This window comes from Rhipicephalus microplus, chromosome X (genome assembly GCF_043290135.1).
Source record: "Rhipicephalus microplus isolate Deutch F79 chromosome X, USDA_Rmic, whole genome shotgun sequence".
NCBI classification, from domain to species: domain Eukaryota; kingdom Metazoa; phylum Arthropoda; class Arachnida; order Ixodida; family Ixodidae; genus Rhipicephalus; species Rhipicephalus microplus.
In genome coordinates this window covers 154,745,941-154,759,498 of record NC_134710.1, presented here as the reverse complement: position 1 = coordinate 154,759,498, position 13,558 = coordinate 154,745,941, and the positions used below count along the sequence as shown (strand labels likewise).

The window sequence follows — 13,558 nt, the reverse complement described above, 5'->3', positions numbered from 1 at the left end:
GATGACGCAATCGCCAGGGCCCATTCACATAGCAGGCGGTCATCTTCTCACGCCGATCGGCAAATGCACCGCGAAATCAAAGATTCATCAAGCCACATTTACCGGTTCATGTCGATACATGACTTGATCCATGACACGTGATGGTTACTAGCTTTGCGTAACAACATTTTTTGCTTTTTTTTCTCCTCCTACCTGCTATTGTGAATAAACATATTGTAATTGAAATGTTATTATGAAGTCGACCGTTACTGATTTTGCCTATGGCCTGTCGAGGCGGTCTAGTGGCTAAGGTACTCGGCTGCTGAATCGCAGGTCGTGGGATTGAATTCCGGCTGCGGCGGCTGCATTTTCGATAGAGGTGAGATTGCTGTAGGACCGTGTGCCCAGATTTGGGTGCACGTTAAAGAACCCCAGGCGGTCAAAACTTCTGAAGTCCTCCACTACAGCGTCTCTCATAATCATATGGTGGTTTTGGGACGTTAGACCACACATATCAATCAATTTTGCTTGTGGGTTTTTATAAGCACCTGTAAGTTGTAGAAAAAACATTATGAAAATGCGGTGGATCTCACGCACCATGGGAAACAACGTTACGCGAAGCATGCGGATGGAAGGTGACTATGGTGAAATTTCGTTATTGAGATATATATATATATATATATATATATATATATATATATATATATATATATATATATATATATATATATATATATATATATATATATATATATATATATGTATATATATAATATACAGCAACGACAGCAACCTTCACCCTGACGAACAAGCCTTCCGTAGCAGAGAACGTCACCTCAAAAGCATCGCGCGCCCACATGAACAAGTTGCAATCTACACAGCCTACATCTTGCCTACCACCGCCTGCGGTCGTTGCATCACTTTCGCCGTCTCAACCACGCTACGGACTCCGGAACAGGGGCACAACCACGAGAGGAACGAACTGACTAACACAACGCCAGCTGGGTGAGAGTACTTTATCTGTTGGCTCAATGAATTTTTTAAAGACCAGGAAGGTTATAGAAAAACGTACTCGTTGTGAATCGCACATTTCTATGCTTAGAATGTATGTCGCGGCAACAAGTGCTCCTAAAGGTTTACAACTAAAACTGCAGCCGGCCACATCAGAGATGTCAAAGAAAAACCTGTCAAGGTGGCACAACACCTTAAATCGGGCGTCTGTTGAACTAACCAGCATACTTATTAGCCATTATGAATCATCAGAAAAAGGTCTGCGGAATCAGGAAAAACAGCTTGTGCAATCCTCTCAGTTTACGACTGAAGAATTAAAAACTCTCGAATTATACCGGTCACAGAAGTTAGCCGAGCTGGATGCTAAAAAGTCAAAGAAGGTCGCGCGTGACAACTTAGGAAAAAAGAAACGCTCCCGACGAGGAAACATTCCAACTACAGCTGAAATGCGCCAGCCCGAGCTGAAAAGTAAATCTTCTGGACAGGATAACATTAAAAACTTGTCATGTTACGATCTATCAATTGAGGAACGTAGTGTGTTATCTCGAGGACTTAATTTTTGCCCTGCAACAGGAGGTTATAGTGAATTTCAGTTGGTGAAGGATCTTCACAATTTCGAACGTAACATGCGCCTCTGTGAGTACTTTTATGATCGGTCCTCGGCTCACAATACCGATAGCTCATCATTGCCATCTTACAAGCATTGGACACCCCCCTCCCAAAGAGACAAATGTCTGGACCTTTATATCAGAGCTGTACAACGCGATGTCATGCAGGCATATAAAGAACGTACACCATTGCACCGCAACCTTACTGACAGAGAGCAACAAGCAATTGAATCCCTCGCTAGTCGTAATGACATAATTATAAAACCTGCAGATAAAGGAGGCGCCATTGTTGTAATGGACAGAAGCAAATATATCAGCGAAGGCCATAGGCAGCTCAGTGATGCATCATATTACAAGCGGCAAGATCATGACCCAACAAACGAGTTCAAAGATATTGTTCGTGATACTTTGACTGCGCTCTTTAATAATAAGGAAATGAGCTATAGCACTCTGAAATCCCTAATACCGTTGAGCCCAGTAGCTGGCAGGTTTTACCTTCTTCCCAAAATTCATAAGAGAGATAATCCCGGTAGACCGATAATTTCTGGTATTGGAACAGTGACTGAGAACCTTTCCCGTTATGTAGACAGCCTCATCAACACCATTCCGTCCAGCTTTTCTTCTTACATTAAAGATACCAATCACTTTCTATCAGATATTGTTGACCTACAGGTTCCTCAAAATTCGTTTCTCGTTACGTTAGATGTCACGTCACTATATACTAATATCCCTCACTCAGATGGCATCGAGGCAGTTATCTGCGCGTACAACGATTGTGACGCCAACAAACCAGTTTCTGCATCTACGTTAGCTACGTTGCTTAAGCTCATTCTTGAACTTAACAATTTCGAATTTGATGGGACACATTATGTTCAAGTTAGCGGTACATCTATGGGCACAAGAATCGGACCAAACTACGCTAACATATTTATGGGACTCCTTGAAAACAAATTTCTTGCAAATTGTGAATATAAGCCGTTTTACTATAATCGGTTCATTGACGACATTTTCCTAATCTGGCACCATAGTGAATCGCAACTTCTTTCTTTCATAGCAGATCTTAACAACGCCCATCCGGCGATTTCTTTTTCGCACTCATATTCCCCTGTGAACATAAACTTCCTTGATGTCATGGTCACTCTACGTAACGGGAAGCTGATAACTAATCTTTACAGAAAACCCACGGATAGGCAGCAATATCTTCACTTTAGCAGTAGTCACGTGAAACACAACAAAACTAGTATTCCCTACAGCCAAGCAGTCCGTTTTAAAAGAATATGCTCTGATAGCAGCGAATTTTCCCGCCACTGCGAACAACTTCGGAACGCGCTCGAAAAACAGAGCTATCCGGCCAGCATAATCACAGACGCCATCAAACGTGCCGAACAGCTTGACCGTTCAGACCCGCTGAGTACTAACAAAAGACCCAAAGACTGTTCGCGGACTAATCTAATTTTGACACATGCGGCCTCAGCTCCAAATGTGAACCATATCTTAAAGAAACATTTCAACATATTAATACAGAGCGAGCAGCTCAAAGGAATCTTTACAGAACAAGCACGCGTGGTCTACCGGCGGTCGCGGAACCTTCGTGATTTACTAACCTCATCTAAAACCACGTGTTCACATCATGAAGGCTGTCATCCCTGCAACAAACCACGTTGCAAAGTGTGCGCGCACATGACGACATCTAAAACAGTTTCAAGTACATCGTCCAGTTTTTCTTTAAAGATAAATGGGAACTTCACGTGTGATAGTATAAACGTCATCTATCTTCTCGAGTGTTCAACATGCGGAGCTCAGTATATAGGTCAAACAGAGACAAGTTTCAGAATTCGTTTTAATAATCACCGTGCACATGCCGTAAGCCTCGCTAATCTACCGCTGTCGAAGCACGTCAGTATGCCTGGCCATGGTTTCGACAAATTTAGGGCCACTATTATTCAGTCCGGTTTCAAGACAAATCACGATAGGGAAGTGAGGGAATCCTTCTTGATCCATAAATTTAACACCATTCGTTCAGGCATCAATGAAAACGTAGGAAAGCTCACCTGCCTCGCACTATAACAACACGACTTCTTAGATTAGTAAAATATTTTAGTGTATATCAGAATGTATATTAGTCAACCGTGGTTTCATTACTTCAAAGCTCTTTTGCATGTCCTGCCAACCATACTGTGCCCCGCGTGTCGATGCGCAAGGAAATTTGAGACTTGTATATTCATGCACCCGTCACATGTCAGTCATATCAACACAAGGTTCTCACAGATTACCATTTTTTTACTTTGATTGTCCTAGCTGCTATACCGAGAGTTCATCACGTGAGCCTATAAAAGCGGCTGCATTGTATCATACCTACTTACTCTCTGACGAAGGCCGTGCCACGGCCGAAACGTTAGTAAATACGATCTTTTTCTTATGTGCTATCTGCAAGTTAACTCAATATAGAAAACACCCGGACCTGTCGTGCCTTCCCTTCAAGTTCTATATATATATATATATATATATATATATATATATATATATATATATATATATATATATATATATATATATATATATATATATATATATATATATATATTTATTGAAACGGGGTGTTGAACAAGCAGGAGTTCACTCGGCGAACGAGAGATGTATCTAGCGCAAGGGCTAACTGAATGCAAGCCTGCGACCCCAGCGCGTCTTCTTATTCTTTCTCTATTCGAGCTCCGTGTCCACTACTCTCGTTACAGTCACCCCCGGGTGACGAGGGAGCCATCCTGGTGACCTAAGGACAGGTGTACGCAGAAGGGTCATGATACAGTTTGAGCCGAGAGACATATACGATTTCTTGTCGCCGACGGCGCTTGTCCGGAGATGCGTCCAGCGGCTCGACAAGGTAGTTGACAAAGGATGTTTGGCATACAACTCGATAGGGACCATGGTACCTGGACTAAAGCTTGTGGGAGAGTCCCGGAGGAGTAGAAGGAATCCGTAGCCACACCAGTGAGTTAGAAGCAAAGCTCACAGACGTGGTTGACGTTTTGTGGCGATGTTTTTGGTGCGTCTGGTCGTGTGACGTGAACGCACGCAAGCTTCCGACATTCTCTAGCGTGTGCCGCTGCTCGTGAAATGGTTATAAACTGTGAAGGGTCCGGTCGATAAGGAAGAATAGTATCCATTGTTGATGATGGCATCGCGTCCATAAAGAAGGAAGAAAGGTGAAAATTTGGTGGTGCTTTGCGTTGCAGTGTTGTATGCATATGTCACAAAAGGCAGTATGCTATCACAATTTGACTGGTCGGATGAAGCATACATGGCCAGCATATCTCCAAATGCACGAATTAAACGCTCTGTCATCCCATTACTTTGCGGGTGATAGGCTGTGGTAGTGGGGTGTATGATGCGACACTCGCTCAACAACGCTTTGATGGCATCGGAGAGAAAAACACGGCTGCGGTCACTTAGTAACTCCCGAGGTGCTCCATGCCTTAAAACCAGGCTTTGCACTATAAAATATGCAACGTCTTTTGTGGTAGCAGAAGGTAAAGCAGCTGTTTCAGTGTACCACGTTAGGTGGTCGATAGCGACAATGACCCAGCGGTTGCTACTCGAAGCATAGGGAAGTGGACCGTAAAGGTCGATTCCGACACGATCTAAAGCTCGTGTTGAACATGGCAACGGCTGCAAAGGACCGGTGGTATGTTGAGCGGGCATCTTGCATCTCTGGCACGTAAGGCAGGACCTTACGTAACGGCGAATGAAACGATATATACTGCGCTAGTAGTACCGCTGATGCAAGTGAGTGTATGTTTTTAACGCACCGGTGCGGCCACATTGCGGAACATCGTGGAACGTGTCGCCGATGTCAGAGCAGAGATGCCGGGGAATGACGAGAAACCACTTACGGCCGATCGAGCTGTAGTTTCGGCGGTAACGCAGGTTATCCCAAACAACAAAGTGTTGTGCTTGACGGAGAAGCGTCCTGGAAACTCCAGAGGGCGTCCGGTTTGAGAGAAAGTCCAAAAGGAAAGAAATCCAAGCGTCTTTGCGTTGCTCAGAAGGCATGTCCGAAATGCTGATGGCCAAGGCAGCACTGGTGGAGATAGGCAAGCAGACAGACTCTGAAGCCAGCGGCGAGCGTGACAGGGCATCGGCGTCGGAATGCTTCCGGCCAGAACGGTAGATAACACAGATATCAAACTCCTGTAACCACAATGCCCAACGAGCGAGCCGACCATTAGGATCTTTTAGTGAAGATAACCAGCAAAGCGCATGGTGGCCTGTCACAATATCAAACGGACGTCCATATAAATAAGGTCGAAATTTTCCGAGTGCAAAAATAATGGCGAGACACTCCTATTCAGTGACACTGCAATTCTTCTCGGCTTTACTGAGAGTGCGGCTGGTATAGGCAACGACGTACTCGTCAAAGCCATCTTTGTGTTGGGCCAGTATGACACCTAGCACGACACCACTAGCGTTTGTATGAGGTTCCGTTGGAGCAGACGGATCGAAATGTCAAAGCATGGGATGCGTAGTGAGGAGCTGTCGGAGTTCCTGAAATGCATCATCACACGCTTGCGACCACGCTGATAAATGAAAACTTCCGTCAAGAAGATTGGTCAAGGGGACGATAATGGAGGCGAAATTGTGGATGTAGCGCCGGAAGTACGAACATAGGCCGATGAAGCTTCGGAGCTCTGTGATGGCGGTTGGTTTTGGGAACGCCGAGACTGCATTAAGTTTTGTAGGGTCCGGAAGAATGCCATTCTTAAAAACTACATGGCAGAGGATTACGAGCTTGCGAGCGCCGAAATGGCATTTCTTCAAGTTAAGTTGAAGTCCTGCCATGGAAGGCACGTAAGAACTTGCTCGAGGCGGCTGAGGTGGGTCACAAAGTCGCTTGAGAATACCACAATATCGTCCAAATAACCGATGCACGTTTTCCATTTCAGACTTTGCAGGATGGTATCCATCATCATTTCGAAAGCGGCATCCTTTCGAAGAGGCCAAAGGGCATAACGGTGAATTCATATAGTCCGTCCAGTGTTACAAAGGCTGTCTACGGGCGGTCCCCCTCTGCCATTAGCACCTGCCAACAGCCGGAGCATACATCTAACTAAGAAAAGAACTCTGCTCCTTGTAGGCAGTCCAAAGCATCGTCGATGCGAAGCAGAGGGTATACGTCTTTTCGCATTATCTTGTTAAGTAGGCAGTTGTTAACGCAAAACCGGATGGATCCGTCTTTTTTCTTGACGAGAACAACCACCGAAGCCCAGGGACTGTTGGAGGGCTCGATGATGCCACGTTTTAACATGTTTTCCACTTGTTCGTCGATGGCACAGCGTTCAGCAGATGACACACGGTATGGACGCTGTCTTAGCGGTGCTTGTTGCCCGGTGTCAACACGGTGAATGATCACAGAGGTTCAGCTTAAACCTGACTGGTCACGATCGAATGAAGAGCGAAAACGGAGTAGAAAATTTATAATCTCTCGGCGCTGAGTTGGTGTGAGCTCAGAGTCGACGGCATCCGAGAAGACGTCCAGAAAATCATTAGGCGCGTGTGTAGGAGTGACAGCACGAATTTGGAGCGAAACCGTAGAATCGGGTATAGTAGCTAGAAGAATGCACTCGTAAGGTTCGTAACTTCCCAGGCATTCTCCACGTAGTAGGGATGACGGGCTGTCAAAGGGATTGCACACATAAATGGCAGCGTGACCGTTGCGAAAAACGACGACGGCAAACGGAACCATAATATTTCGACGGCACGCAGATGGGACCGATGGCATAAACAACACAGACGATTTCGGAGGGGAGGCACACAACAGCGGGACAACAACAGCTGAGAAAGGCGCAATGTAAACGTCAGAAGCAGCAAACACTCTGCACCAAGCGCCATCGTCGGGGTCATAGCACGGCACAGATAACGGGAGTTCGGAACAAGCACAGTCGACCAAAGCAGAATTTGACGAAAGAAAGTCCCATTTAGGATAACTTCATGCGAAGAACAGAATAAAACTACAAATGTGACGACGTACATCGCATCTTGAATGACGACTCGTGCAGTGCATAAAGCTGAAGGCTGAACATGGTGGGACGTAGCTGTCTGCAAAGATAGGTCGGTGAGCTTAGTGGTCACGTTCTTCAAGTTTCGGCCCAGTTTCTCGCTGATTACAGATACGGCAGCTCCAGTGTCAACAAGTCGGTGCACCTTAATACCATCAATATAGAGTTCAATTTAGTTGGGGGGACTTGAAAGTTGGAGGGCTTGAAATTGGAGGGCTTGAAGGGCTTGGAGTTGGAGGGCTTGAAATTTTCACTGCCAACGCAGTTCTTGCCTCCGGAACTGCGCCTGCCAGTTTTCCCCTCGCGGTGGGCTGTTGCGACGTAACATTGGAGAAATAGATCGGTGACGAGGAGAAGGTGAACGGCTTGAGCCGGATGGTCGGCGACCGGGACGTACGTCTAGAGGTGGATCGGCAGGAATGGGATATCGCGGCTGAGTGCGCATGTAGTGTGAGGCCCCTGCAATGTCATGAGAAGGGAAGCTGCTACGGCGGCAGTGACGAGCTATGTGGCCTGGGATGCCACATGAAGAACATATTGGCCGATTATCCGGAGTGCGCCATTGGCTGATGGTAGGGGCACTATTTGCTGAATAAGGTACAGTAAACGGTCGTGCAACGCTGTCTCAAACCAGACGTCATACATGGTGGAGGTGGTTTTTTGGTCCTCCGTCCTCTCCCACTTCGCTCAAATCCCTGGAGCTGCGTTAAGGCCACCGATTGCCCCCCCCCCCCCCCTTGTGGCAGCATGTCACAGAACGAGGCTGCCGGTGCTGCTGCCATCGCTTCTGCCATCTCTCCCCCGCAGTCTTCAGCCGCGCTACCTGTTTAGGTACACAGCCACCAGCGTAATCCCCCTCTCCTCGCTGGTCTTCGCGGGGAAGACGTGTAGGACTGGCTCGATGAGTACAGCCGCGTGAGTGTTGCTAATCGCTGGGACGATAGCGCCAAGCTCCGTTACGCCTCTTTCTACTTCACCGTTGTGGTGAAGACATGGTATTTCAACCATGTCATGGACTTACCTGTCTGGGCGACCTTCCAGCACCAGCTGCGACATGTGTTTGGGACACCGGCCATTCGTTCCGCCGTCGGAACGAGGACCCTCGATACTCGCCGACAACATCCCGGCGAATCTTACACTTCTTACATTGAGGATGTCCTTTCACTGTGCCGGCGTGTCAATTCATCTATGCCAGAATCGGACAAAGTACGTCACATCTTGAAAGGCATTGGACCTGTTGCTTTCAATGCCCTCGCTGCGTAAAAACCAGCTACCAACGCTGACGTCGTCGCGACATGCCAGCGCCTTGATTCGCTTGACTCCGTTCGTCTCCAACCGGACATTGGCGACCACCACTCCACGTCCCATGGCCATCTGCGTGACCTCATCCGGGACATTATACGAGAAGAATTGCGGTCTATGGGTTTCACACCTCCTTCGCCACATTCAACACAGTCGTCAGGAGTTCCTTTGCGTGACCTCATTAGGGATGAATTTGCATCCCTGACCGGCCCTGATCTCGTACAACCATCTGTTTCTCGCCCCATATCGACATACGCTCAAGTCGCTGCCGCGCCTCCGAGCAACGTACACATGACATTGCCGCAACCATCCTACGCGTCAGTTGCTGCCGCTCCCCCGGTAAACTACTGTTCGATGCCACCTGAACCTTCTTCGGCACACCTCAGCACGCTATCTTCAGGTGCCCCTAACACCTTCTACTGCCCACCCTGGCGCTCGTCCCGCCCTCTCTGCTATTACTGCGGCTATCGCGGCCACATATCTCGATTCTGCCGAAAGCACCAGCAAGATGAGCGTCGTGGTTACGGCATGCGTGAACGAGATACTTCGTACTATCAAGGTCAACGCCATTCCTCACCTCCGCACCGGTCTCCCTCTCCACCGGCATCGAGTGCACCTCGGAACAGCCGGAACTCCAGTCGCCATACACCTTCACCCTTTCGCCGCTCCTCCTCCCCACTTCGGCTTGCCTCATTTGCTATTGTAGTCATTCGGAAAACTATGTGATGCAGTTTCTGTGGGAAAAACTGCATTCTAAATTAGGACTGATATTCCTCCACCAGGCTCGTGCAACACGATTTTGGTTTTAGTCGAAGGAGTGTACGTGGATGCTCTGGTGGATTCGGGTGCAGCATTTTCTGTTATGCGTGTTGATTTATGCCAACGTCTGGAAAAAGTGATGACCCCTTACGATGGACTCACGTTGGTTGCTGCCCAGGGGTATACAATCGCCCTTCTGCTTTCTGTACAGCCCGCGTTTTTATTGATGGTATCCGACACCACATCCATTTCGTCATCCTGACTGATTGCTCTCACCAATTAATTTTAGGGTGAGATTTTCTTTCTTCTGCTTCCGCGGCTATTTGTTGTGGCCAACGCGTCGTCCACCTCACCGACATGGACTATACGCTCAATGACGACCCCCACAGGCCACTTCGTTTGACAGCTGCGGAAGATACCGAATTACCACCAGGTCAAGAGCGAATTATAACTATTTTCTCCAAAGACATCGACCATGGTGACGTCTTGGTCTCACCATCATTTAGTTGCGTGGGTAAAGGCATCATTCTCGCTTCCAGTGTAGTTCGTTTTTTTCAACTGCACTTGTCACCGCCATGAATGCAACATTCGAAAAAATTCTACTTCCTCACAACACCACGGTGGCCTGCGTGACGGATCCCGAGCCTGGGTGCATCGTGCCACTTCTTGCCGCCCCCTCCAACGACAGCCGTACTGGTGAGCCTGCTTTTTCCGCCTATAGTGCAGCCATTAGCGACGATTTGACACCTTTACAGACGCAACAGCTACTTGCTTTATTAAAAAAAAACACGCAAGTTCCTACGATGTTTACTCCTCGACGTTGGGCCGCACTACTACTACAACGCATCGAATCCACACAGTCGGAACATCTGTTGTACGCCGCCGGCCCTACCCCGTGTCACCTGCTGAGGGAAAAATTATCGAAGAAAACGCAGCTGACATGCTCACACGAGAGGTAATTCGCCCCTCATCTGGCCCTTGGTCGTCGCCTGTGGTTCTGGTTCGTAAGAAGGATGGCTGCGTGCGCTTTTGCGTCGCTTACAGGGCACTCAACAAAATCATTCGCAAGTATCTGCACCTAATGCCTCGCATTGACGACGCCCTTGATTCTCTACAAGGCGCGAAATACTTTTCCAGCATCCACCAGCGTTCCGGATACTGGCAAATTCCTATGCACGAAGAGGATAAACAGAAAACGGCATTCGCAACCCGCTACGGGCTATACGAATTCAAAGTTATGGCTTTCGGGCTGTGCAACGCGTCCACTACATTTGAGCGTATGATCGATACCGTGATGCATGGCCTCAAATGGAAGACCTGTCTCTGCTACTTGGATGACATCGTCATTTTTTCGTCAAAGTTTCCTCAGCACCTACAACGTTTGGATGACGTTCTGACGTGTCTCGCCACCACTGGTGTCCAACTCAACACCAAAAATTCCCCCTTTCACCACAAAAGCTATCAAGATTTTGGGACACGTCGTGGCCAAAGACAGAATTCGGCCGGATCCGGACAAAATTGTTGCGGTGCTTCGCTTTCCGCGCCCTGAAAGGCCGAAGGAGTTGCGAAGTTTTCTTGGTCTCGCCTTCTATTTTCACCGTTTTAGACACAACTTCGCATCAATAGCGGCTCCACTGCACAAGCTTCTTGCTTCCGACGTGCCCTTTCTGTGGTCGGAAGAATGCCAAACAGAATTCGTCCTTTTAAAGTGTGTCCTCATGTCCGAACCTGTACTCCGCCACTTTAATGAGGCCGCACCGACCATCCTACATACGGACGCTAGCGGCTGTGGTATAGGGGCTGTTCTGCTCCAACGTGACACCTCTTCACAAGAGAGAGTAGTCGCATATGCCAGTAGAGTTCTAAATGAGACCGAGAAGAACTATACCATAACTGAGCAGGAGTGCTTGACTGCGGTCTGGTCAGTGCAAAGGTTCCATCCCCATCTCCACGGCCGTCATTTTACGATCGTTACGGACCACCATGCCCTATGCTGGCTTTCCCCGCTGACGAACTTTCCTGGACGCTTGGGTCTGTGGATTCTACGTTTACAGGAGTATGACTTAGATATCACTTACTAGTCAGGTAGAAAACACCAAGACGCCGACGCCCTTTCGCGCTGCCCGCTACCGAATACCTCGCTCAGCAGCGGTAAAAGTTCGGCTATCACTTCTACTGCAGCGCCCGCGCTCGCCTCAATAGACACGCTATTCTCGGATGACAAGCGCACATTTCACTCCTGCCAGTTTTCTGACCCGTACTGTAGGCGTATTATTAACTAGCTCTCACGAGCTTCCCATCCACCGAGCGCGTGACATCGTCGTCAACTCTTGCGATTCAAGCTGGAGAATGCAGTTCTGTACCGTCACATCTACCACCGAGATGGTCAACGCTGGCTTCCCGTGCTACCACGCTCTCTTCGACTTGACGTGCTCAAAGCCTTCCACGATGACTTGACTGCCGGGCATCTTGGTATTCAAAAACTTACGACCACATTCAAAGTCACTTCTACTGGCCCGGTATTTCTACTAGCATCGCGCGCTACGTCGGTTCCTGTGTCCCATGCCAGCGTCGTAAGATCCATATAACTGCACCGGCCGGGCCTCTGCAGCCAATCCCGTGCCCCACAACGCTATTTGAGGTTGTAGGTATTGACATTTACGGCCCTCTTCCCGTCACATCTAATGCCAAACGATGAGTAGTGACCGCAGTAGACCACTTGACACGCTACGCTCAGACAACGTCTGTATCAACTGCCTCTGCTTCGGAAGTTGCCGACTTCGTTCTGCACGCCATCATTCGGCGCCTTGGCGCCCCTCGTATATTGCTGAGTGACCGTGGAAGGGTGTTCCTGTCAGAAGTGCTCAATGAAGCATTGCATGCCTCTGGAATAACACACAAGACAGCTTCAAACTACCACCCTCAGACCAACGGTCTCACCGAGAGGTTTCACCGTACTCTTGCTGATATGATAGCCGTCTACATAAGTCCAGACCACAAAAACTGGGATACTCTTCTCCCATTTCTCACCTTTTCCTACAACACGGTTGTTCAGTGCACCACGGGATATTCGCCGTTCTACCTCGTTTATGAACGTTCCCCTACTTTCTTCCTCATCATTTCCTTTTTCAACAGTGACGTCAACTCGTCACCGTCTTCCAGCGAGGAATACATTTCAAGACTAGCCCGGTGTCGCGATTGTGCTCGCATAAACACGGAAGCGCGACAGCAAGATCGAAAAGTCATTTATGACGCATCCCATCACCTTGTATTCTTCCGACCTGGTGACGAGGTGCTCCTATTCACACCTGTTCGTACACCTGGTCTGTGTGACAAGTGTCAGCCACACTTCATTGGGCCTTACGTAGTTATCGAGCAGACTTCGCCCGTTAATTATCGTCTGACCACACTCCACACTTGTCATCCCAACAGACCACCGTCACCGCACCACAGAGATAGTGCACGTGTCTCGCACGAAGCCTTTTTGGCGACGTTCTCTGGAACATTGACTTGTTACGGCGAGGTTGGCCGCTTTGATTTGGAGAGAATTAATGTGGGTATTCATCGTGCGCTTCTTCTCATATATGCATCATCATAATCCTTATCATCCGTCTGGGTCTCTGTCCTCATCTTCACTGGGTGTCACCGCAATCATCATAGGGTGTGTGCACGCTCGTTCTCAGACTGCCCGTTCGCTGCTGAGCCCTTAAGCTGAATAAACGCTGTCTCAACCCAGACGTCATAATACACACACACACACACACACACACACACACACACACACACACACACACACACACACACACACACACACACACACACACACACACACACACACACATATAT

The 13,558-nt window shown here is 48.2% G+C and overlaps 1 protein-coding gene across 1 annotated transcript in view; it reads right to left on the bottom strand.

Moving 5' to 3' along the window:
• The window catches only part of LOC119177056 (neuropilin and tolloid-like protein 1), a 460,939-nt gene that overhangs the window by 96,360 nt on the left and 351,021 nt on the right, over positions 1-13,558 (bottom strand). The window lies entirely within an intron of this gene.